The sequence below is a fragment of the Ranitomeya variabilis genome, chromosome 1 (genome assembly GCF_051348905.1).
Source record: "Ranitomeya variabilis isolate aRanVar5 chromosome 1, aRanVar5.hap1, whole genome shotgun sequence".
Classification (NCBI taxonomy): Eukaryota; Metazoa; Chordata; class Amphibia; order Anura; family Dendrobatidae; genus Ranitomeya; species Ranitomeya variabilis.
The window spans coordinates 517113830-517138690 of record NC_135232.1 but is presented as its reverse complement, the minus strand read 5'-3'; the positions used below and the strand labels follow the sequence as shown (position 1 = coordinate 517138690).

Below are 24861 nucleotides of genomic sequence, written 5' to 3'. Positions count from 1 at the left end.
AGTGATCCATTGAGCCCTGAGACACAATACCATCCACGAGTTTATTTGAAAAACAAAACAATTAAATCTTTATCACACTTAAATCCAATTTGCATAATAATTTGGAACACAGTGTAAAAGGAAGATGAAGCAGAAGAGGTGCTTCCAGAAGAAGACCGAAAGGGTGGAGAGATACCTGGAGTGGGCTCGCAATTGGTAAGTTTCTTGCATGCATCGCAGAACCACAACCTCACACTACACAACGCATAAAAAAAAGATCATAACACTGCACAAAACACATACAAACTGATCATTATAGACATCACACTGCACACAACACATAAGTCTACATACAAGCACATCATAATATTTTTTTTTCCTATAGTCTTCTGATTCTGGTGCTCGATCCAGAGGTCCTCAGAGCGGCTCTCAGGGTCGTCGGCATGAGAGTAAGGGTGGTCGTCGTCGGGCCCTTTTTTTTTTTTTTTTTTTTTAAACTTGATGTTGTTTTGAGTCTAATGTCTTTGTTTTTTGTCTTTTTTTTAACAGGCTTCACAGCGGCTCCGGACTCAGACGGTGAGGACGTCGGGCTACATATCGATCTCCTCGTCGATCTGATCCGAGAGAGGGAGCTGCTGTGGAACATGGGTGACCGCCGCCACACTGATGTAATTGTGACCCATCGGCTCTGGGAGCAAGCGTGCCAACAACTTGTAGAGAACTGGGAGGACCTTGATGTTCGGGCCCAGAATCAAGCGCGTAAGTATTCACAATACAGCTATGTAGCTGGATGTAAAGTGTTGTATACTAACCAATTTGTGCTTTTACGTTTCAGGCGAGAGAATTGTCAAGTGGTGGCAGTCAATCAGGGATAGCTTCAAGAAGTTCAACAAAGAGATGCAGGCCCCGAGTGGATCTGGAGGACGCAGGAGCAAATATAAATATGCTAGAGCCCTGTCTGTCCTCCGGTCAACGATGGTGAGCCGAAGGTAAATATTACCCACTCCATTTCATAAGAAATGTTTACATGTCTAACACTTTTTTTGTGGTTTCAGCCAGGGCCATGCAATATCAATATATTAATTATATATTTTTTTCTCTTTGTTCCACAGCACCGTCGGCAGCACTCGGGAGCCTGCAGCAGAGTTGAACCCCTCTGGAGCGATCCGTCAGGAGTCCGCCACCACGGGACACTTCGACAGTCCTGGCCCATCTGCACCTTCCCAGCCTTCCCTCACATCTCATACCTCGGTCCCATCCACCAGTGCTGGAGCATCCTGGCCGCCTGCGTTGCATGAATCTGCTGGTGAGGATATAGCTTTTCCTGTACCTCACCCCTCTGATGCTGTCACCTCTACTACACCTGTGGCTTCGGGGCGGCAGCACCAGAGGCGTCAGGTACAGAGATATGCGCCCGAGTTCTTGCATCTGAATGTAGTGGATCGCCCCCAGAGTAGGGCAATGGGGTACTTGGCACCGGGTCCAGCGGTTCGGGGAATGTCACGGTGGCTGACCCGTTCCGTGGCCCTCAGGGGTGTCCAGTAAAAGAGTTTATATATGGGCAAGGTGCAGTAAAGAACGAGGAGACAGGTTTGCAGTCTTTTACCTTGTTTACTGAAGACTTCAGATGCTATCCTCAGCCCGGAGTGCCAGATGACTTGGCAGGCAGAGTCTGAAGGCAATTCCAGAGTCCCCTTATCCAGGTGGAAATCAGTAGCCTTCCTTCTAGCGCCTGTGTGTTGTAGTACCTCTCTGCTGAGCTTCCCGGTAAGGTCCTCACAACTCTTGTAGATGTTCTGGATGTTATTTCTTCCTCTCTGTCCCCCAGATGGTATGGATAGGACAAACCCGCATGACTGATGGCCTGAGGCTTGTTTATAGGGACCCTAGAGACGCCCCGACCCCCACAAGTTGCCACCGTGTCTTCTTAGGTATTAAGGTCGGGCAGCCAACTTGGAATTGACTGTCCTGCCAGTCTCTGGAGCAAGGCTTAGAGACAGTTGCTCCCTCGGTGTTCCTGGCTACCGGCTTCTGCGCCTCAGAAAGGAGCAGCTTGTTCCTGGCTGATCTCCCTCTGGTATTTCTCTCCTGTACTCTGCTTTCCTGCACACTCTCGGCAGTATGTTCACCTTTTTGTGTCTTTTTCCAGGAGTTGCAGCACTTTAGGCCATCAGAGCTCCACTTCTTCTGTCTGCCTGAGAGGAACTGAACCCCTTTCCCTCCAGATCAGGATGTAAATAGGGGAGCTCACCCCAAACAGGCTTAGAGCTCCCCCTTCTGGTCTGGAGTGTGAACATGTTGCATGTGTGTGTTACCTGAATGTGGTTGTCTTTCATTGCCTTCAGACATGACATCACTTCTCCCCTGAAAGGATAATGACATCACTGCGACGACCAGGACACTGGGGTGCCGCACTCCCCCCTGTTAAATATAGTACTCCGGGACTGGGAAAAGAAGAACAACAATACATTTTAGCAAAAGACATACAATTTTGAAATGCTATGAACAACTTATGCAAAAGTAGTGCTTCCATTTATGGGAGGTGAGGACACTTGAACGTTGCGAAAGTCTTGGTCATGCACAGTTCATGACTCCCAGTTCAGTGAGTGCAAACTCGAAACAGCAAGGATCCCGGGTAAACAAAGGGATCCCTTTTAAAAGTATAATGAAAGTTTTTGAGCAATTCACTGTCCATTACTCCATTGTCCATTTTAAACCTGTAACAAAGATATATATACAGACATTTTCAAACAAACAGCAGCAACCGTTAATATTTCCAAGTTTTGTAGCGAATTGGCGTTTGATTTTTGGTGCTACATGTAGACCTCCGCAGTACAGGGGTTGCTAGTGACCTAACAGGGTCGGCTGTGCTTGCTATCGCTGGTGTAGTGCACTGTCTTTTGGCTACACTTCTAGTGAGTCTAGTTAGCACTGGTATGCTGGAGCTCTCAGGACTGCTTCTACTAATTATAGGCATGGCAGATTCACCGACAGCAGAGGGTGGACTTGCCGATTCAACTGTTGGCATGGCATCTTCTGTTGGAGTCTGCTGTTGTTGAGTTACGGCTGGGTTCGCATCGGCTGTTGGAATCTGTTGGTGCAGAGTCTCTCTTGGCTCAAGATGATCTGGCATCACATTTGGTTCCGGCGGTTTCGGCTGCCGAAACGTCAAAACAGGTACCACGATGGCCTGATTTATTTGAGTCCAAGACTGGGGAAAGTCTCCGAGAACAGTGTGTATCACCCTCTCCTCTTCCATGGGTGGATATGTTCTGGGATCTGTTTCTCTATCTCTCAACTTGTCAGGGCATACTTTGAGGTGGTCTCTGGATATTGCTGTCGAAGTTTCTCCTCCATCTTTCCTGATGAGACAGACCTTTGTATTGTCAAAGTTGGATGGCAGGATGGTATATGGTTCTGCTTCCCATTGGTCGTCAAGTTTGTGTAGTCTCCTTTGCCGTTTGAGCGCCTGTTCACCTGGTGACAAGGGAATTGCAGGAGCATGCTGGTTGTAGTCCCTTTCTTGTTTTTGTCTGGCTTGGGCTAGACTTCTTTCCACGCATTCCTGTACGTTGCGATACCTTTGCTGTCTTTCTGTATCCCAATCTGCATATGGCAAGGTATCTTCTGGGGTTAGGACCCCCATGTCTAGATCAACAGGTAACTTGCTGGATCTTCCTCTCATCAGGTATGCTGGGGTACAGTTGGTGGAATTCACTGGGATGTATTTGTACATGTCTACCAAGTCGGGCAACTTTGCTGGCCATAAGTTCCGTTCCTCCACAGGCAAGGTCTTCAGTAAGTCGATTACCACTTGGTTCATCTTTTCGCACATCCCGTTGGTTTGTGGGTGATACGGTGTCGTTCTGATCTTTTTACACCCATATAAATTGCAGAATTCCTGGAACACTTCCGCTTCAAAGGCTGGTCCTTGATCAGTCAGTACCTTTTCCGGGTACCCGTGTGGTCTACAGAAGTACTGCTGGAAGGCTTTGGCTGCTGTCCTTGCTGTCAGATCTTTGACAGGCACAACTACCAGAAATCTAGAGTAGTGGTCCACGATGGTTAGGGCATAGACATAGCCTGACCGGCTGGGTGTTAGCTTCACATGATCTAGCGCGACCAGTTTGAGTGGTCGTTTGGTGATGATGGGCTGTAGAGGAGCCCTTTGGCTGTCACGGTCCTTCCTGCGTAGGCTACATGGGCAACACTTTTCGATGGCTTTCTTCATGCCAACCCAGTAGAATCTTCCACGAAGTACACTCTCCAACTTCCTCCATCCGAATTGTCCTGCTCCATCGAGGTACGCTTCCAGAACCATTGGCGCATCTTGCTTTGGGACTACTATCTGCCATACCAACTCATGAGTGCGTGGGTTTATGCTTCTTCGGCACAGCTTACCATCGTAGATAAACAGCTTGCCTCTCCCCTTCCACAGTTGTTGCGTCTCTTGTGGATCATCCGGGCAAGGGTGTGAACCTGCCTGCGTCAGGAGCTCTTTCACCCGACGGACTGTGGGGTCACTGTCCTGGGTCTCTGCCCATCCATGGTGGGGCAGGGGATTCAGCGTGGCGTCCTGCTTGTTCCTGCGCCCGTTCCTCACATGATGGGAATACTGAGTGGCCTTGGGGCGATGGAAAGCTGACAACTCTATTTCTTTGAAGTGCTTCCGAGTCTTCTCCCGTTTCTGGCAAGTTGGGCATCCTGGACAATGCATCGGCATTCGCATTCTTGTGCCCTGCCCGGTACTTGATGGTGAAATCATAATTGGACAACCAGGCCATCCACCGCTGCTCCAAGGCAACAAGTTTTGCTGTGTCCAAGTGTGTCAGTGGACTGTTGTCCGTGAAGACGGTGAATTTTGCTGAGGCCAGGTAGTGCTTGAACCTCTCCGTCACTGCCCAAACGATGGCGAGGAACTCCAGCTTAATGGAACTGTAGTTGTCAGGGTTCCTTTCAGTGGGACGAAGTTTCCTGCTGGCGTAAGCAATTACCCTCTCTTTGCCTTTCTGGACCTGGGACAATACGGCTCCCAGTCCCATGTTGCTGGCATCCGTATACAGCACAAACGGTTGGTCATATTCAGGGTAGGTCAGTACCTCTTCTCCCGTCAGCGCCAACTTCAAACAAGTGAAGGATCCCTCCAGTCCGCCGTTCCAGTCAAATGGGGTATTCTTACCCTTGGTTTTCTAGGATTGGCCCACTATCAGGTCTTGCAATGGCGCGGCTTTCTTGGTGAAGTCCTTGATGAATCTTCTGTAGTAGCCTACCAAGGTGAACATATATCCCCTTAAAACAAAGAATTTTATTATAAATATTTAGAAAATACACCACCCAGTGCTTTGTGGCAAAAAAAATGCCTAAAAATGACAAAGACCAAGGTCTAGCGCAAACCCTGCAATTGCCTATTCTGTCACCTGCCTGGCTGTGCAGGTTGGCACCCTAATGACGATTTTTTGGCGCCCCCACTCACCGTGGACTACCCCTCACTGCCCTAAATCACCCTAATACTGCAGGTGTGAAAACAATAATGCATAAGAACAGAGATGAAGAAAGCAAAAAAATGGTCAAAAAAACCCCCAAAAAATAATATAATGAAATTAGCAAAAAGAGGCAGAAACAGGATAATTGCTATGACCTTTTCAGAATCCGGCCCCTTTCATAAGTAAATTGCTAAATACTACTGATTTGCAATGGGTATGCTGCCAGATATGCCACATGAAAAAATTCTACAGCATCAATCACTGTAGCCTATACCACACATACTCATATCCTGCAGACTGTCTGGCTGACTATATCATAGATACAACAGTCAAAATGTTTGCTAACAGCTGCATTTATTACCATAGAAAGCCCATATAGATGCACTGAGCCAAATAGTAGAATCTATCAGTGGTATAAGCAAAATTGCGTGTTATTTATCATGATATACTGTACCTCGCCTCAAAACTTCAGCATAAATAGCTGCAACTTGTACCATATATATTTATATCCCATAGACTGTCTGGCTAAATAGCCACAGATGCATCAGTCCAAAGGTAGCCCCTGTATAGGGCTAACAGCTACAGTTATTATCATACAAAGCCCATATAAATACACTGAGCCAACCTGTAGAATTTATCAATGGTACAAGCAGAGTAGCGTGTTACTTATCATGATATACTGTGCCTCGCCTCAACGCGTTTCCCCGTGGTTCGGTTCATCAGGAGGCCCGTCAGAGGGTTATCAGATGTCAGATGCCATAGATGAGTAGCATAGCCAGTGGCTTGGACGGGTGGAATTAAATACCCCCGCTCATACAAATGCTCCAATCAGCGCTGCCACCAATAATGATGGCCAGAAAAAACCTGAGTGATGAACTATTTACCTGCCACATCCCAATGAATAAATATATATACACAATACCTCTCCGGCATGGATATAGAGCTACTACGCAGATGCGGAAGTAGCGTAGCTTCTGCCGGGTGCTTTGCCAGTACGCATGCGCATAGATATACACGGCTTCGTTGCTTCTGCGTTCCATTACAGCTTGCGGTCCACGTAACCGCGCATGACTGGAAGTGCTCCAAGCGCACCCAGTAATCCAGGTACCGAGAACAGATCACTGATGTGCAAGGTACCGGACCTTCACGTCCGGAAATGGTCCTACGTATGCACACAGTGATCCTGCAAAGTACCGGAACGCCAGATTAAACTGAGCTAACCGGACCATTCATATTAAAGCAAAAAACAGGATACACAACATAATTTTGTAAGATAAACTTATCCTCATGTACCTATAAATAGACTTTTTTGTTATTATTATTTAGATGCATACAGGCATGCATTATAACGTACTGGCTTATATGATCATGGAAAAGGCAAGCTATACCTAAAAAAACAGATATAGCGTCCAAATGGAGACATAAAAATATCTTGATAAACATTACATACAATGTGGGACATGTACAAACATGCTTAAAACATGCTGCTTTAACAATGAACCCATTAACCTCCACATGCCTTGAGGCCCTAGACCCCAAAAGAACCCACTATAAACAGACAGACAGAGAAAGGAAACTATTAAATAAAACACGCATATGAAAGATATTCATTAAGGCCCTTTGGGGACAGAGATTGCAGTCTATACATCCATTCTGTTTCTTTACGTTGGATAGCTTTATCCAAATCACCCCCTCTTATTTTTGGTTTAATTCTCTCCACCATATTGAAGGTGATTTCTTTCAGATATCCCCCATGCACTTCATTCATATGCCGAGCTACCGGGGTGTCCCTCTTGTTTCTTATATCACCCACGTGCTCACCCACCCTTACTCTCAATTCTCTGATCGTTTTACCGATATAGTCTTTTGGGCAGGTGCACGTGGCCTTATACACTACCCCGGTAGATTTACAGTTTCCAAAATCTCTAATCTGATATTCCCTGCCATTTGCCGCACTGCAGAAGGTTTTGCATTGCGTCATCAATGGACACCTAGAACAATTCCCACACCTAAAGAAACCGTTCGGTTTTCTGTCAAGCCATGTACCTTCCCTTTGGGGTTTTTCATAAAAACTATGGACCAAAGAATCCCCTATAGTTCTACCCCTTCTATACGTAATGCTGGGTTTAGGAGATATGAGATTACTTACATTAGGATCTGCCAGCAAAATGCCCCAATGTTTTTGAAACACTCGAAAAACCCTCTCAGACTGTCCATCGTATGTACCAATCATTCTGACAATTTTATCTGATTCCTCCCGATCTCTTTTAAAAAGGAGGGACTGCCTACTGACTGTAAGTGCTTCCTTAAATGGACCATCTAATATCTTTTTAGGGTATCCTCTTGCCCTAAATCTGCCATACAAATCTTCCGCCTGTTTTCTGTATACCCCCATATCTGAGCAGTTCCTCCTAATACGAAGGAACTGCCCTTTCGGTATTCCTCTTTTTAGGGGCACTGGGTGATGGCTGGTCCATCGTAACAAGTTGTTGGCGGCAGTCGGTTTACGAAAGGTACAGGTCTCAATACCCCCATCTTGCCTGTTTGAGATTGTCAGGTCCAAAAAGTTAATACTATGTTCGTGGTACTCAGATGTAAACCTTAGGCCAATATTATTGATGTTAATGTCCTCCACAAATCTACAGAAATCACTCGCAGAGCCGGACCAGAATATTAGAATGTCATCAATATATCTGGCCCATAAATTAATAAATGGGCTCCACCATACCTCCTCATTTCCAAAAACAAGAGTTTCCTCCCACCAGCCCAGGAAGATATTAGCATATGTGGGGGCACAAGGGCTCCCCATTGCTGTACCCCTGAGCTGGTGGAAGTACTTCCCATTGAACAGAAAATAATTATGGGTCAGGACAAACGTAAGAAGGTTTTGGATAAAGGCATTGTAGTAGCCTACCAACCCAAGGAACTGTCGGACTTCATGGAGGTTGCTGGGCTTCGGCCAGTCTCTGATCACAGTGACCTTGTCAGGGTCTGGGGCCACTCCTTCACCACATAGCCCAGTGTTATGACCTGGTGGTTAGGAGCACCCGAAGTGACCTGATGGTTAAAACAGAAAACCTGGGACAAGCTCTGAGGTAGTGGTAACTCTACTGACCGCAATCCCTAATCCTATCACACACACTAGAAATAGCCGTGGAGCGTACCTAACTCTCCCTAGACGCCTCTTCACAGCCTAAGAGCTAACTACCCCTAAAGATAGAAATAGTAGCCTACCTTGCCTCAGAAAAATTCCCCAAAGTAAAGATAGCCCCCACAAATATTAACTGTGAGTTAAGAGGGAAGTGACAAACACAGGAATGAAACAGATTTTAGCAAAGGAGGCCGAATCTTCTCTAGAAAGACAGAGGATAGGAAAGGGAACTATGCGGTCAGTATAAAAAACTACAAAAACCACGCAGAGTGTGCAAAAAGACCTGCACCCCCAGAGCTTCCAGCTAGCAAGGAAATATCATAATAGCAGGCTGGACTGAAACATAGCATGTACTGAAAAATATATTCAAAACCAATGAACAGCAAATGACTAGCAAGGACTTAGCTTCTGCTGGAGTAGACAGGTCATAAGAGAAATCCAAGAGAGATCTGAGCCAGTACTGAAACATTGACAGCTGGCATGGACTAACGACCTGGGCAGAGTTAAATAGGGAAGTGAGCAGAAGCAATAAACGAGGGCAGATGAGAAAGCCAATCTCAAAGATCAGCAGTTCCACTCAAAGCCACCAGAGGGTGTCCAAGAACAGAACTCACCAAAGTACCATTCACGACCACAGGAGGGAGCCCGAGAACAGAATTCACAACAGCCCAGGTACTGCACTTTGGGTTTTAATAGGACAGAGCTTCGAACACCTCTGCCAGGTGCTTCAGGTGGTCCTCATAGATTTTGGAGAAGACGATGACATCATCCAAGTACAGCAGGACGGTTTTGAAATTCTTGTGTCCAAGACAGCACTCCATCATCCTCTAGAACGTTCCTGGGGCGTTGCACAGTCCGAATGGCATGTAGTTGAATTCACAGAGACCCATCGGTGTGGTGAAGGCCGTCTTTTCCTTGTCTGCCAGTACCCACTGGTGAGATCCAAGGTAGAGAAGTAGTTAGCAGATTTTAAAGCAGCCAAGGTCTCTTCTATTCTGAGCAGTGGGTATGCATCTTTATGTGTAATGCGGTTTATCTGCCTATAATCAACACACATCCTCATCGTGCCATCCTTCTTCCTGACGAGGACTAATGGAGCTGCCCAGGGGCTACAACTGTCTCTCACTACCCCAGCCTCCATCATCTCTCGCAATATGTCTTTGGCACACTGATAATGAGCTGGGGGTACAGGACGGTATCTCTCTTTAATGGGTGGATGATTTCCCGTGGGGATATGATGTTGAATCCCTTTTACCTGCCCAAAATCTAGGGGGTGCTTACTGAATACCCGCTCATACTCATGAACCACACTGTAAGCCCCTTGTTTTTGGTGCGATGGGGTAGAGTCAGTGCCCACGTGTAATTTCTGACACCAATCTTCCGTTTGTCCTGCAGAGCCAGTGTCCTCTGCCTGGTTGGATGGGACCAAGGGTTCTGTTGCCTGTATCACATTATTATCAACAGCAAACAATTTGGCAAGTGTGGCATATTTGGTTAGGTGGTCCTCTTCCTCTTGCGGACTTTGACCACCCCTCTGGCTGTCAGGAGGGTGGGCCTACTATCTGAATACACAGGTTCTACCAGGGCTTGATAGTCTTTACCTCTGAGGCCTATTGCTGCCCGACACCATATTAACATTTCGTTCCTGCAGGGGAATCGTCTTTCAGGATCTGGGCATCGGCCTCGGCAGAAACTTGAGGATCTGGCGCCACCTCCTGGTGGTACGTGAGGGCTTGATGCCTAGGAAGTACTGCACGGCTGGGCTGTCGCTCCTGTAGCACTTGGATGGCCTTGTCTTTAAATTGCGCAAAGGTCAGGTCAGGATTCTGCATGGCCAGGAGGTGCAGTTGGGCCCTTTGGTGATTGCACACTAGCCCCTCGATGAACCGCTCCTTTAAGAGTTTATCCTCATCTTGCATGCTGTTTGGATCATCCTGCTTGATTGCCCGCAGTGCCTCCTGGAGATTAAGGGCATAGTCCCCTAAGCTATCCTGCGGCCTCTGCTTGCACCCATAGAACGTCAATTTAATTTCTGTAGCAGTGCGGGTGTCAAAGGTGGTTTTAAAGGAAAGGTGCCGCATTTTATTTTTTGTATTAAAAATAATTGTTTATATAAACAATTATTTTTCATACAAACTTCCTTTTTTTTAACTTTAACATTTTTTTTATTATTAATTTTTTTTTAAGCCACTGGGCGCCGCCATTTTGCTTTGCAGGAGTGTAAGTGAAGCTGAACGTCACTTACACTCTGCATTTACGGCAGCCCAGGGCATAGAGATCTGCGGTCGGGAGCCGACTCTATACCTACCATTATAAGCTGCTCCCTGCTCTGGTCTGGCCACGCCCCCTGAGCCGTCCACAGCACGGCAGAGGCAGGAGACCAGCGCCATCTTCCTGGAGCTCACACTGCAGCTGTGAGCTCTAGGCCAGCTTCCCAGGATGATCGCAGGAGCCCTGCAGTCATAGGAGGAGGAGACCATGGACGGGAGGGAGAAGCACTCAGCAGGCAGCCCTGAGTATCAGTGGGGAGGGGGAGAGGGAATCTAATCCTCTCCTTTGTGGTGCTGACTCTGAGCAGTTATCTCCTCCCATGTATGTTACTGAGCTGTGTATCTACTCCTCTCCTGTGTGATACTGTCTGCTTAGCCATGCATCTAATCATCTCCTGTGTGATACTAACTGAGCTGTGTACCTAATCCTCTATTGTGTGCTGAGCCATGCATCTAATCCTATACTGTGTGATACTATGCTGAGCCATGCATCTAATCCTATACTGTGTGATACTTTGCTGAGCTGTGTACCTAATCCTATCCTGTGTGATACTGTGTGCTGAGCCATGCATCTAATCCTATACTGTGTGATACTATGCTGAGACGTGCATCTAATCCTCTCCTGTGTGATACTAACTGAGCCGTGTATCTAATCCTATCCTGTATGATACTGTCTGCTGCGCCGTGTATCTAATCCTCTCCTGTGTGATACTATGTTGAGCCGTGCATCTAATCCTATACTATGTGATACTGTGTGCTGAGCCATGCATCTAATCCTATCCTGTGTGATACTATGCTGAGCCGTGTATCTAATCCTATCCTGTATGATACTGTTTGCTGAGCCGTGTATCTAATCCTGTCCTGTGTGATACTGACTGCTGAGCTGTGTATCTAATCCTCTCCTGTGTGATACTGTGCTGAGCCGTGTATCTAATCCTATACTGTGTGATACTGTATGCTGACCTGTGTATCTAATCCTATACTGTGCTGACCTGTGTATCTAATCCTCCTGTGGAATACTGACTGCTGAGCCGTGTATCTAATCTGCTCCTGTGTGATACTGACTGCTGAGCTGTGTATCTAATCCTCTCCTGTGTGATACTCTCTGCTGAGCCGTGTATCTTATCCTATCCTGTGTGATACTATGCTGAGCCGTGTATCTAATCCTATCCTGTATGATACTGGCTGCTGAGCCGTGTATCTAATCCTATCCTGTGTGATACTGTCTGGTGAACAGTGTATCTAATCCTCTCCTATGCATTCCTTTCCCCCCTGCATGTCTTTCCCCATTGCACACACAACTCTATGCGTGCGATAACAGGAGCTGCAGGGGTCATGCTGTATTATGGCATTATGTGAGATCTATATGACGGTATTATGTGATCTGTATGGTGGTATTATGCTTGATCAGAATTGTGAGAATTATATGGTGGTATTGTGTGTGATCTATATGGCGGTATTATGTGAGATCTATATGGCGGCATTGTGAGGAGTATGTGGCGGTATTGTGTGATCTATATGGCGGTATGCGAGAACACTGGCGGTATGTGTTATCTATATGGTGGTATTATGTGAACTGTATGACAGTATTGTGTGATCTATTTGATAGTATTGTGTGTGATCTATATGGCGGTATTATGTGTGATCTATATGGCGGTATTATGTGAGAACACTATGGCAGTATTATCTTCAGAAAGCGGACCCATTCTATGGTGGTTCTGGCTGAGCACCTGCACGCGGGTCTGGGGTAATAGAGGGGGCAGCATGACCTCCAGTTAGGTGCAGTCAGGGCTGGTGAGGCAGCTTTAGAGAGGGGTCTCATTTTTATCGTTACTATATGGCTACATTTCCCCCCAGCGTCACCCCAGACTGCGCCTGTCGTCTCACTTTCACACATCGCCAAGACAGGATCTGAGGAGCCCGACGTACCGACGCATGCTGTGAAAGAAATGCCCGACGTGGGCAGCGGAAGCAGTCTTACAACGCTTCCGCTGCCCCATTGCAAGGTCCGGGCAGGAGGGGGCAGAGTTTCGGCCGTGCATGCGCGGTCGAAAATGGTGGGACTCGACAAACAAAAAAGTTACATGTAACGTTTTTTTGTGGCGGCGGTCGCACGACGGTTGCGACGTGTGGCAATACATCGCAATGCGTCGGTAATGTTAGTCTATGGGGAAAAAACGCATCCTGCAGACAACTTTGCAGGATGCGTTTTTTCTCCTAAACGACGCATTGCGACGTATTGCAAACAACGCTAGTGTGAAAGTAGCCTAAGGCTGCCGTCACACTATCAGTATTTGGTCAGTATTTTACCTCAGTATTTGTAAGCCAAAACCAGGAGTGGGTGATAAATGCAGAAGTGGTGCATATGTTTCTATTATACTTCTCTAAGTGTTCCACTCCTGGTTTTGGCTTACAGATACTGAGGTAAAATACTGACCAAATACTGCTAGTGTGACGGCAGCCTTACTCTGCAGTCACCAACAAAATGGCTGCTCACTGGGTTCCTGAATATCATCCTCTCATCCCTTAGCAGACACCCAGAAGGGAAGGAGAGGAGTGACATCACACACACGTCAGCAGACTCCGCCCATAATTACTGCAGTGCTGTAATGTGAGCTAGTTGTACACTAGGTTTTTCTGAAATTTCAGCAGCTGCTCCCCCTAGTGTTTAAAAGTGGAAATTCCAAAACTTTTCAAATTATTTTTCATATTTTACTAAATTATAAACAAATGATAATATTTTTTAAGAAAATGTAAACATTAATTCTTTAAATTTTTACAATTGCTGTAAAAAAATTTTTTTTGATGGCACCTTCCCTTTAAGCTTTGCAAAGACCTGCTCCACAGTTCTTTTATCCGCAGCGGGCCAGGACTTCATTTCTCTCAGAGCCGCTCCAAATAGTTGGCCCGTTACCATGTGAACTTTCTGAGGCTCTGTCAGGGGATAAAACTCAAGCAAGCTGCAGATCCCTTCTTTAAAGTCAGTTAATGTATGCGATTCTCCAGAGTATCGCGGGAGCCAGGCTGCTCCAGGTATGTATGGCATGGAGAAGGGGATTATGGCCGCTGTAGCCGTGGTAGTATCTGGCTGGCTGATGGAAGCGGCAAGCTCTGCGGGACCCGGCGGCGGTACAAGGCCTGCGGCTGCACCTATTGCGGGGCCTGGAGGCACTTCTAAGTCTGCGGCTGCGACCGCCGCTACTTCCCTTCCCGGATCAGACATGGCCGCTCCTCCCCTCTGCTAACCTGGTGGAAGTCGGGGCTCCTCTCCGGAATCGGCACATTGCAGCGTCTCTTCTGGCGGCTCTGCTGCACGGCGTCTCTACTTTTGGCTTTCCAGGCAGCTGCACGGCACCCGTCTTCTTGCTTCGCGCTCTTTTCTGCTGGCTCCACCCACTAAGGTATGGCTCCTCCCCTCGCGCTCCACATGGCGCGGCAATGCCGGATTTTGGCGGCAAATTGCAACACACAGTCTTTAAGCAAATCACAAATACAGTTCTGGCACAGTTCTTAGGCGCACATGACCCGATTTTCAGGCTTAAGTAGATCCTGTTTGTGACCCCAAAATGGATCGCCCCCAGAGTAGGGCAATGGGGTACTCGGCACCGGGTCCTGCGGTCCGGGGGATGTCACGTTGGGTGACCTGGTCCGTGGCCTTCAGGGGTGTCCAGTAAATGAGTTTATGTATGGGCAAGGTGCAGTAAAGAACGAGGAGACAGGTTTGCAGTCTTTTACCTTTTTTACTGAAGACTTCAGATGGTATCCTTAGCCCGGAGCGCCAAATGACAGGGCAAGCAGAGTCCGGTCAGTCTGAAGGCAATTCCAGAGTCCCCTTATTCAGGTGGAAATCAGTAGCCTTCCTTCTAGCGCCTGTGTGTTGTAGTACCTCCCTGCTGAGCTTCCCGGTAAGGTCCTCACAACTCTTGTAGATGTTCTGGATGTTATTTCTTCCTCTCTGTCCCCCAGATGGTATGGATAGGATAAATCCGTATGACTGATGGCCTGAGGCTTGTTTTTAGGGACCCTAGAGACGCCCCGACCCCCACAAGTTGCCACCGTGTCTTCTTAGGTATTACGCCCCGACCCCCACAAGTTGCCACCGTGTCTTCTTAGGTATTAAGGTCAGGAGCCAACTTGGAATTGACTGTCCTGCCGGTCTCTTGAGCAAGGCTTAGAGACAGTTGCTCCCTCGGTGTTCCTGGCTACCGGCTTCTGCGCCTCAGAAAGGAGCAGCTTGTTCCTGGCTGATCTCCCTCTGATATTCCTCTCCTGTGCTCTGCTTTCCTGCATACTCTCTGCAGTGTGTTCACCTTTTAGTGTCTTTTCCCAGGAGTTGCAGCACTTCATGCCAGCAAAGCTCCTCTCCTGTCTGCCTGACAGGAACTGAACCCTTTTTCCCTCCAGATCAGGATGTTAAATAGGGGAGTTCACCCTAAACAGGCTTAGAGCTTCCCCTTCTGGTCTGGAGTGTGAACATGTTGCATGTGTGCAGGGCCGGCTCCAGGTTTTTGAGGGCCCCGGTCGAAAGAGTCTCAGTGGGCCCCACTCTTTAACACATACCACAAATCCTGATGCACAGATACAGCAGAGAAATATAGCACAGCCACGTAGTATATAACACAGCCACGTAGTATATAACAGCCCACGTAGCATATATAACAGCCCACGTAGTATATAGCACAGCCACATAGTATATTGCACATCCACGTAGTATATAACACAGCCACGTAAAATATTGCACAGCCATGTAATATATAGCACAGCCACGTAATATATTGCACAGCCCACGTAGTATATAACAAAGGCCACGAAGTATATAGCACAGCCCACGCAGTATATAGCACAGCCCACGTAGCATATAGCACAGCCCACGTAGCATATAACACATCCACGTAGTATATAACAGGCCACGTAGTATATAACACAGCCACGTAGTATATAGCACAGCCCACGCAGTATATAACACAGCCACGTAGTATATTGCACAGCCACGTAGTATATTGCACAGCCACGTAGTATATTGCACAGCCACGTAGTACATAATACAGCCACGCAGTATGTAACACAGCCCACACAGTATAAAACACAGCCCACACAGTATATAGCACAGCCCACACAGATGCAGTATATAGCACAGGGGGGCCCGGCTCCCCACACACCCCTCTAATGCACTGGGGGGGCCCGCCTCCCCACACACCCCTCTAATACACTAGGGGGGCCCGGCTCCCCACTAACCCCTCTTCCACACTAGGGGGGCCCGGCTCATCACCTGCACCTTAATGCCCTTACAGGCTGCCACAGAGCTTGCCGAGGAGCCCACAGGGGACATCACTCTGGGGTAAGGACAATGGTGGCGGCTGCTGTGATGTGCTGACCCTGGAGCTCAGCAGCCTCCCGTAGTCACAGCGCCCTCCCTCGCACACTGAGAGCACTGCAGCACAGGCCTCTCCGTGTAGCCATTACTCAGCGGCGCAGCTCTCCCCGCCGCACCCGTGCTGGGTCAGGTCGGGACCACTTGCTATCCCCCGGGGACAAGGTGACCCCACAGGACGGTGCTGGGAGCGGGCGCTGTTCGCTCACCCGCCATGTCTACTCACCAGATCAGGAACTTCAGCAGCGGCCCTGCCATGTACTGCATCCTCAGCTTCCTGCGCGGGACACCGTTCCCGTCCGTCGAGGCCGCGCTCAGCACAGCAGCCAAGACGCCACTCACCAGCAGCAGCCACGGAACACACCGAGCAGCAATCCTGGCCTCAGCGAGCGACTGCAGCGAGCGCCGGCCGGAAGTGACTCGTATCCATGGTGATGGCGGCGCCGGCGGTGACTGGTGAGTATTGCAGCTGCGTGAAACTCTGTCCCAGGCCCGGCCCAGATGTGACTCACTCTGCGTATCCATGGTGATGGTCCCAACTCCCAGAGGTGAGCATTCCTGCTGCAGCTGCTCACCGTAAATGGGCCCCCCCATCTCGCCAGGGCCCCGGCACTTGCCCGGGTACGCCGGGTGCTGACGCCGGCCCTGCATGTGTGTGTTACCTGAATGTGGTTGTCTTTCATTGCCTTCAGACATGACATCACTTCTCCCCTGAAAGGATAATGACATCACTGCGATGACCAGGACACTGGGGCGCGATGCGGATATGTTTCCCGTCCACTGCACCCAAGCAATTGGGAAACTGACAAACTTGGTGGAATTTCTCGGCTATTTCCAACCAACTCTCCATTGTGGGATGTGGTATAATTTCTCCGTGCAAAGAGTCCCACAATGCACAGCAGGTGTGCTTCACAATTCCCGATATGGTGGAAATTCCAAGCCAAAATTGAAAATGCAGTGACGAAAGGGATTCTCCAGTTGCAAGGAATCTGTGAATTAAAGCAAGGTAATTATTACAAAAGACCATCAATAACCTTAGTTATAACAGAAGGAGATACAATAAAAATAAATCATAAAATCTACCATCAACAACATTAAAATTGTAAGTGTACTTTAACAGGAGGAGATACAATGAAAGTGGCTTACCGAAGAGTGACCATCAGACGCTCTGCCGGTGAAATGGAGAATCGGCAATACGGGTCACTCCTTCGGATGATATGTCCAATTCGGTCCACCAATAGATCAAAGTTCACCTACTTTTATCCACACATATGAGAAAAATTTCTCAGGGTCTCCTCATAGCTCCAGGTACAGGGTAGAAAACACCCCACATGTCATTCTCTGTACAGTGATGGGGCGGATCCACAAATGCCGTCAGCGCAGACGCATGATGCGCTGCTGTCTCTCTTGCTCCTTCTCCAGAACAATAGCTTTCAAACGATTTGCCTCCACAATAAAATCCACGTTGATCTTCAGAATATTCGCAATAACGTCTTCCATCTTGCTCTCCACCTGCTCCTCTACAACCTGTCAAAGATGGGCTGTAGAAGCACTGTATATATAGGTTTTCAGTAGCCAGTCATATTTTGGAGGTATTTTTAAAAACTGGATCTGTCAAAAAACGGATAAAAAACCGGAAGAAACGGATGTAAAACTGATGAAACGGATCCGGTTTTTCACCGGTTCCGCTAGTCGGATCCAGCGGAAAACCGGAACCTTTTCATCAGTTTTTCACATTTTACGCCGGATTATCCATCAATCCGGCCCGACACTGGAATCGGCAAGACAGCAAAAACCTGATGTGTGAAAGTAGCCTTACGCTGACGCTATTAAAGAGAAATGGTACTCATGCCTCTCCACGCCCATACTTGGACACTACGAAGAGCTGTTCAGTTTTCACTTCCAAGATTCCGTACTCTCAGCCGGTCAACTTGAAGTGGGGCCAGATGAGATCGCATGTAGCGATGCTCAAAGCTTTGACTAGCCACGGTCACACAAAGGCGATGGTGGGAAAGTGTCACAAGAGGTGGACGATGATGAGATACAATTGCCAGAAAGGAGGAGCAGGAAGGGTGCGGATGTGGAAGATGAGGTGGAGGATGACATAGTGACTGACCCAACCTTGCAGGAGGACATGCAGAGCGAGGACAGCAGCACACATGGGGAAGAAGGCATATCACCCCAACAGGAGGAAGAAGCAGTGTGGTGGCCACAGACAGAAAGCATGCATCCGTTCCCCATAACACCAACATGAGGGAAGTTGTCATTCCAACTGTTAGATCTTCCTGAGTCTGGGGTTATCGGCAGATTCTTTAGAAAATAACCAAATAGGCCATTTGCAGCACTTGCCATGCCTGCATCAGCAGGGGTGGCAAAACTACCAGCCTGACCACCACCAGCATGATCAGGCACATGGCAGCAAAGCACCCAACTTTGTGGGCCGAACCCCAAGCTCCAGGAAAACTGTGTGCAGGTGACACCACTTCTTCTTCCACTGTTTTGCGAAGAACCAATCCCCAGTCCACCCTTTAAGAATATTAATGCCGCCTGATGCCCCTCTAAAAATTGGCTTTGAGACTTTAAGACTGAGTCCCTCTTTCATAAATGAAACAAGATGTGTCTCCTTATGTGCCACACACCACATGGCCAGCTAGGGTTGTTAAATGTTACAATGACATTTCCCAGTGAATGCATTTGTATTGGTTGAAAGCAATGTAAAAGTTGAAAAACGCATCAAAAACGCTGCGTGTGAACATAGCCCAAGTGGTGGAGGAACATTTTGCTCTGGGGTTAATTATTTTGCCTTATATACGTCACTACCCTGGAAAGAATGTACCTTAACATATTTCCCAGCAAAATCCATTTTGGTTTCGTTTTTGGGTGCACCTGTAAAAATGTCGTGAAACTCTGACAACATTGCTTACAGCTGTGACATTGGAGTCAGAAATGCTTCTAGGGGCGATCCCCATGATGTTCCCATGTCATTTGAGCAGTATTTCCATCATTTTAAGATGCTTTTAGACCTTAATAGGACCCCCGGGGGGGGGATCGCAGTAAAAATACTCGGGTTTCCCATAGACTTACATTGGGTTCGTTGATCGGGTCGAGTACCCAAGTATTCCAATTTGCTCGACCCGAGCAACGAGCACCAGAGCATTTTAGTGCTCACTCATCACTACTCACACATCAACAAAGCATCAGTGATCTGCCTCTGTGCTTTACAGTAGAAATGGTGTTCCTTTCATCGTAGGCCTTGTTGACTTTGCTCCAAATGTAACGTTTATGGTTGTGGCTAAAAGGTTCAATTTTGGACTCATCACTCCAAATAACCTTGTTCCAGACTTTGCTGGGTTATGTAATCTTTTGAGCACAACTGTATATATACATACATACACAAACACACACGCATTCATCCGTTATTCATCATTCTTGGGAATAAGAAGAAGTTGCTGAGGGCTAGGTTAGGCGAGTAATAAGGGGGGTGACCCTGATTTTTGGTCAAAAGTTATCACAGAGAATGAATCTTGGTGCTACACCTATGATACTGAACCAAAACAGCAATCTAGTCTTTGGAAGACAGCTTCATCGACCAGACCAAAAACAAGCACGGCAAGTGAATTCAAATTTGAAGTCAATAATGTTTTTTTCCACATCAAAATGAGTCATTCACATTGAATTTGTTTCTCAGGGAATCACAGTTAACCAACATTACTATCTGCAAGTGCTGAAGCGATTGCATGAGGCAGTGAGAAAAAAAACGAACTGAACTGTATCGATCGGGGTACTGTCTCCTTTATTATGACAATACGCTTGCCTATGCAGCTTTGACAACTAGCCAGTTTTTGGCAAAAAACAGCATGCCAATGGTTTCTCACCACATTTACTCAGCCAACCTAGCCACCTGCAAAGACTTATTATTCCCAAGACTGAAGAAAAACCTAAAAAGGGGAAGGGTTTTCACGGCGTAGAAGGGGTAAAGAAAAAATAGCTGGAGGGTATAAAGAAGGGTATAAAAATGTTTTGAACAGTAAAAACCATTGGGACAAGTGCATAAAATCTAATGAACTGTATTTTGAAGGGGATTAATTTTTTCAAGAGATTATCGTGAATAAAAAAAATTAAATAAGTAATTCTCGTATTTTTGGGGTAAACCTCATACATTTGAAGTACTTTTCTGCAAAGGGGGCAGGACGACAGCACCGTATTGAAGGAAGGATGTAAGCGGTCATGTATGGAGATATTTTGGACAACAACCTCCTTCCCTCAGTAAGAGCATTGAATTAGCATGACAATGACCCGAAACACAGTCAGGGAAACTAAAGAGTGGCACTTCATAAGGAGAATTTGAAAGTCCTGGAGTGGCCTAGCCCGTCTCCAGACCTGAACCCAAAAGAAAATCTTTGGAGGGAGCCGAAACTCAATGTTGCCCAACAACAGCCCCAAATCCTGAAAGACCTGGAGTAGATCTGTATGGAGGAGTAGGCAAAATCTCTGCTGCAGTGTGTGCAAACTTGGTCAAGAACTACAGGAAACGATTGACCTCAATATTTGAAACATTTGATTGCAATTACAAAGTAATGCATTTCTATTGTATCAAATACTTATTTCATGCAATAAAATGCAAATTATTTACGCAAAAATCATACAATATGATTTTTTGGTTTTTATTTTTAGATTCTGTCTCTCAGAGTTGAAGTGTACCTATGATAAAAATGACAGACCTCTCCATTCTTTGTACGTGGGAAAACTTGCAAAATCAGCAGGGCAGGTTAGGTTAGGCTATGGGTTGAACTAGATGGACTTAAAGTCTTCCTTCAACCTTAATAACTATGTAACTATGTAACTGTAACACCCCAGGGAGCTGGTCATTACAGTGGTATTGCCTTCCTCACGGGGAGGGTGATGCCATGCCTGGAAGTGACAAGGATCCCTTTAACAGGTAACATGTACATGCAACACTGTTCTGACTCCAGGCCAGAAGGGGGAGCTCTAGACCCGGTATGAGGGTAGCTTCCCTATATATTCTGGGTGGATGAGGAGTTAGCAGTCAGTCCAGAAGAGAGCTGGAGCCGTGCAGACACGAAATTCTGCAGCTCCTGAGAGAGCAGTGTGTGAGGAGAGCTACAGCCATGCAGACACAAGGTTCTCGCAGCTCCTGACATTAGAGTCAGATAGATTGTAGGAGACAGTGAGGGGAGAAGAGGCAAAGGAGAGGAAAGATACTGGGAGTGGAGCAGCGAGTGGGCTCACTTCAGAATCAGCGCAAAAAAACCAGAGGACGGAATTGCAAGGTTGTGGGGGTAACTGTATGCCCCACAGCAGAAACCGGTGGGCAGGAGATTCCAAGTTAACTGGCCACCATTACACTCAAAGGCACAGCAGCAGATTAGAGCCCAGAGTCACCACGAGAAGGGACACCTGTAAAACGGCTCAAGTTGCCTGTCATGCGAGTGGTGTCCACCTAAAAGGGACAGAGAGAAAGAGAGGACCTTGTGTGAAGTCTCAGACAGCAAGGAACTTAAAACACAGCACAGTAAGGAAGGTTTCCAACCCCTCCTAGCTAGGGGGATTCTGAATCGCTTCCAGGCTGCCTGGACCTCACCATCACCTATTACCTATACCTTGGACTGTGCCTGCATTCTACCAGTAAAAGGTAAAGAGACTGCAACCTTGTGTCCTCTGTGGATGATAGATGGTGAGGTGCAGGAAATAATTTTTCCTGCACCTCACCATCTATCATCCTTACCAACTACAGCGGGAGCGCTGGGGACTAAGTTCTACCTGTGGGGAACTAGACCATCTCTGCTGCAATACCATCATCCCCAGAGCAGCGTCGGCCACCCCTGGTCGAGTACCACAGGTGGCATCACGAACATTACTACATTAGACTTTATTCCCATTTCTATTAATTCCCCTTCTATTGGACGCCCAGGGCCACAGACCGGGTCACTGCCGCTGTGACACATCCCTTTAAGAACCGGCCCGGTACCGAGTACCCCACGGTCCTAGCAGGCGCCCCATATCAAATACTTATTTTACCCACCACACTTGTGAGTGAAATCTTCCTCACAGACTGCACAGCTCTCCTCCTGTTTTCAAAAAGGCAGATGATGGAGGAGAATTGGACCACACCTGTCTCTCAGCCTCCTCCAATTGAAAAACACTATAAATAGAATATATGTTTTTTATTTGGAAGAGGTTGATGAACAGATATGGTAACATTCCCCTCCATCATCTGCTATTTTAGAACAGGAGTGCTGTGCAGTCTTTCAAGATTATTGGGACCCCACCGATCCATAGAAAAGAGGACTTGTGCTCCCTATGTTTACCAGGCCAGGAGCAGTTGAATATCATGAAAGAATGGAAGATATGATGATAGTGGAAGGCATTGTAACCTGTAGCTCAATTTAACTATTCCTGGTCACTGATTTGCGTACACGATAGAACCAGGAAAGAATAGAAGACAGAGGTTGTTTATTCTGGAAATCATTTTTGGTCAAGTAGATAGGTGACTTGCTCAGACCAGGATAGACCATTTAAAAAACATAAGTTGTTTAAGCTTTTTACCTAAATCAATAGGATAAAAGGTGATGGGAAACTTTCTTATGTATCAATTGGCTTGTAGAAGTCTATGAAGAGAGGAGCGGCAGGAGGAGATGGAAAGAGAGAAAAACCAAAAGAAAATGGTCAGACAATTTATTTTATACTTGCTGTAAGCAGTGCAACACTTGGGACACTTAGTGACTTAAGATAAATGAAGTTGTAAATATGCTAACAACTTCAAACACACATTTCTTGCAAATGTTATTTTTAGGACGTAACAAATTAACAAGTGTCGCAAAATTTTAGATGTGACTTTCTAATTTGTGTCATTTGTAAAAAAAAATTATCCAAACTTAATAATAAATGTGCACCACCACATCTCTGTATTTCTAAGTGAAACCTCTTAGGAACATGTGTATATATATATATATATATATATATATATATATATATATATATATATATATATATATATATATATATATACACAGTCCATACCAAAAGTTTGGTCACACCTTCTCATTTAAAGATTTTTCTGTATTTTCATGACTATGAAAATTGTACATTCACACTGAAGGCATCAAAGCTATGAATTTAACTCATGTGGAATTATATACTTAACAAAAAAAGTGTGAGACAACTGAAATTATGTCTTATATTCTAGGTTCTTCAAAGTAGCCACCTTTTGCTTTGATGACTGCTTTGCACACTCTTGGCATTCTCTTGATGAGCTTCAAAAGGTAGTCACTGGGAATGGTCTTCCAACAATCTTGAAAGAGTTCCCAGAGATGCTTAGCACTTGTTGGCCCTTTTGCCTTCATTCTGCGGTCCAGCTCACCCCAAACCATCTCGATTGGTGACTGTGGAGGCCAGGTCATCTGGCGTAGCACCCCATCACTCTCCTTCTTGGTCAAATAGCCCTTACACAGCCTGGAGGGGTGTTTGGGGTCATTGTCCTGTTGAAAAATAAATGATGGTCCAACTAAACGCAAACCGGATGGAATAGCATGCCACTGCAAGATGCTGTGGTAGCCATGCTGGTTTAGTATGCCTTCAATTTTGAATATATCCCCAACAGTGTCACCAGCAAAGCACCCCCATACCATCACACCTCCTCCTCCATGCTTCACGGTGGGAACCAGGCATGTAGAGTCCATCCGTTCACCTTTTCTGCGTCGCACAAAGACACGGTGGTTGGAACCAAAGATCTCAAATTTGTACTCATTAGACCAAAGCACAGATTTCCACTGGTCTTATGTCCATTCCTTGTGTTCTTTAGCCCAAACAAGTCTCTTCTGCTTGTTGCCTGTCTTTAGCAGTGGTTTCCTAGTAGTTATTTTACCATGAAGGCCTGGTGCACAAAGTCTCTTAGTTGTTGTAGAGATGTGTCTGCTTCTAGAACTCTGTGTGGCATTGACCTGGTCTCTAATCTGAGCTGCTGTTAACCTGCGATTTCTGAGGCTGGTGACTCGGATAAACTTATCCTCAGAAGCAGGGGGACTCTTGGTCTTCCTTTCCTGGGGTGGTCCTCATGTGAGCCAGTTTCTTTGTAGCGCTTGACGGTTTTTGCCACTGCACTTGGGGACACTTTCAAAGTTTTCTCAATTTTTCGGACTGACTGACCTTCATTTCTTAAAGTAATGATGGCCACTCATTTTTCTTTACTTAGCTGTTTTTTTCACGCCATAATACAAATTCTAACAGTCTATTCAGTAGGACTATCAGCTGTGTATCCACCAGACTTCTGCTCAACACAACTGATGGTCCCAACCCCATTTATAAGGCAAGAAATCCCACTTATTAAACCTGACAGGGCACACCTGTGAAGTGAAAACCATTCCCAGTGACTACCTCTTGAAGCTCATCAAGAGAATGCCAAGAGTGTGCAAAGCAGTCATCAAAGCAAAAGGTGGCTACTTTGAAGAACCTAGAATTTAAGACATATTTTCAGTTGTTTCACACTTTTTTGTTAAGTATATAATTCCACATGTGTGAACTCGTAGTTTTGATGCCTTCAGTGTGAATTTACAATTTTCATAGTCATGAAAATACAGAAAAATCTTT

At 46.5% G+C, this 24861-nt stretch overlaps 1 protein-coding gene across 1 annotated transcript in view; it reads left to right on the top strand.

Moving 5' to 3' along the window:
- Nucleotides 1–1178: 1178 nt before the first annotated feature.
- The window catches only part of RAX2 (retina and anterior neural fold homeobox 2), a 35352-nt gene continuing 11669 nt past the window's right edge, over nucleotides 1179–24861 (top strand). Inside the window, exon 1 of the mRNA XM_077253830.1 lies at nucleotides 1179–1285. The gene's annotated coding sequence lies outside the window, so the exon portion shown is untranslated. The remainder of the gene's footprint in view (nucleotides 1286–24861) is intronic.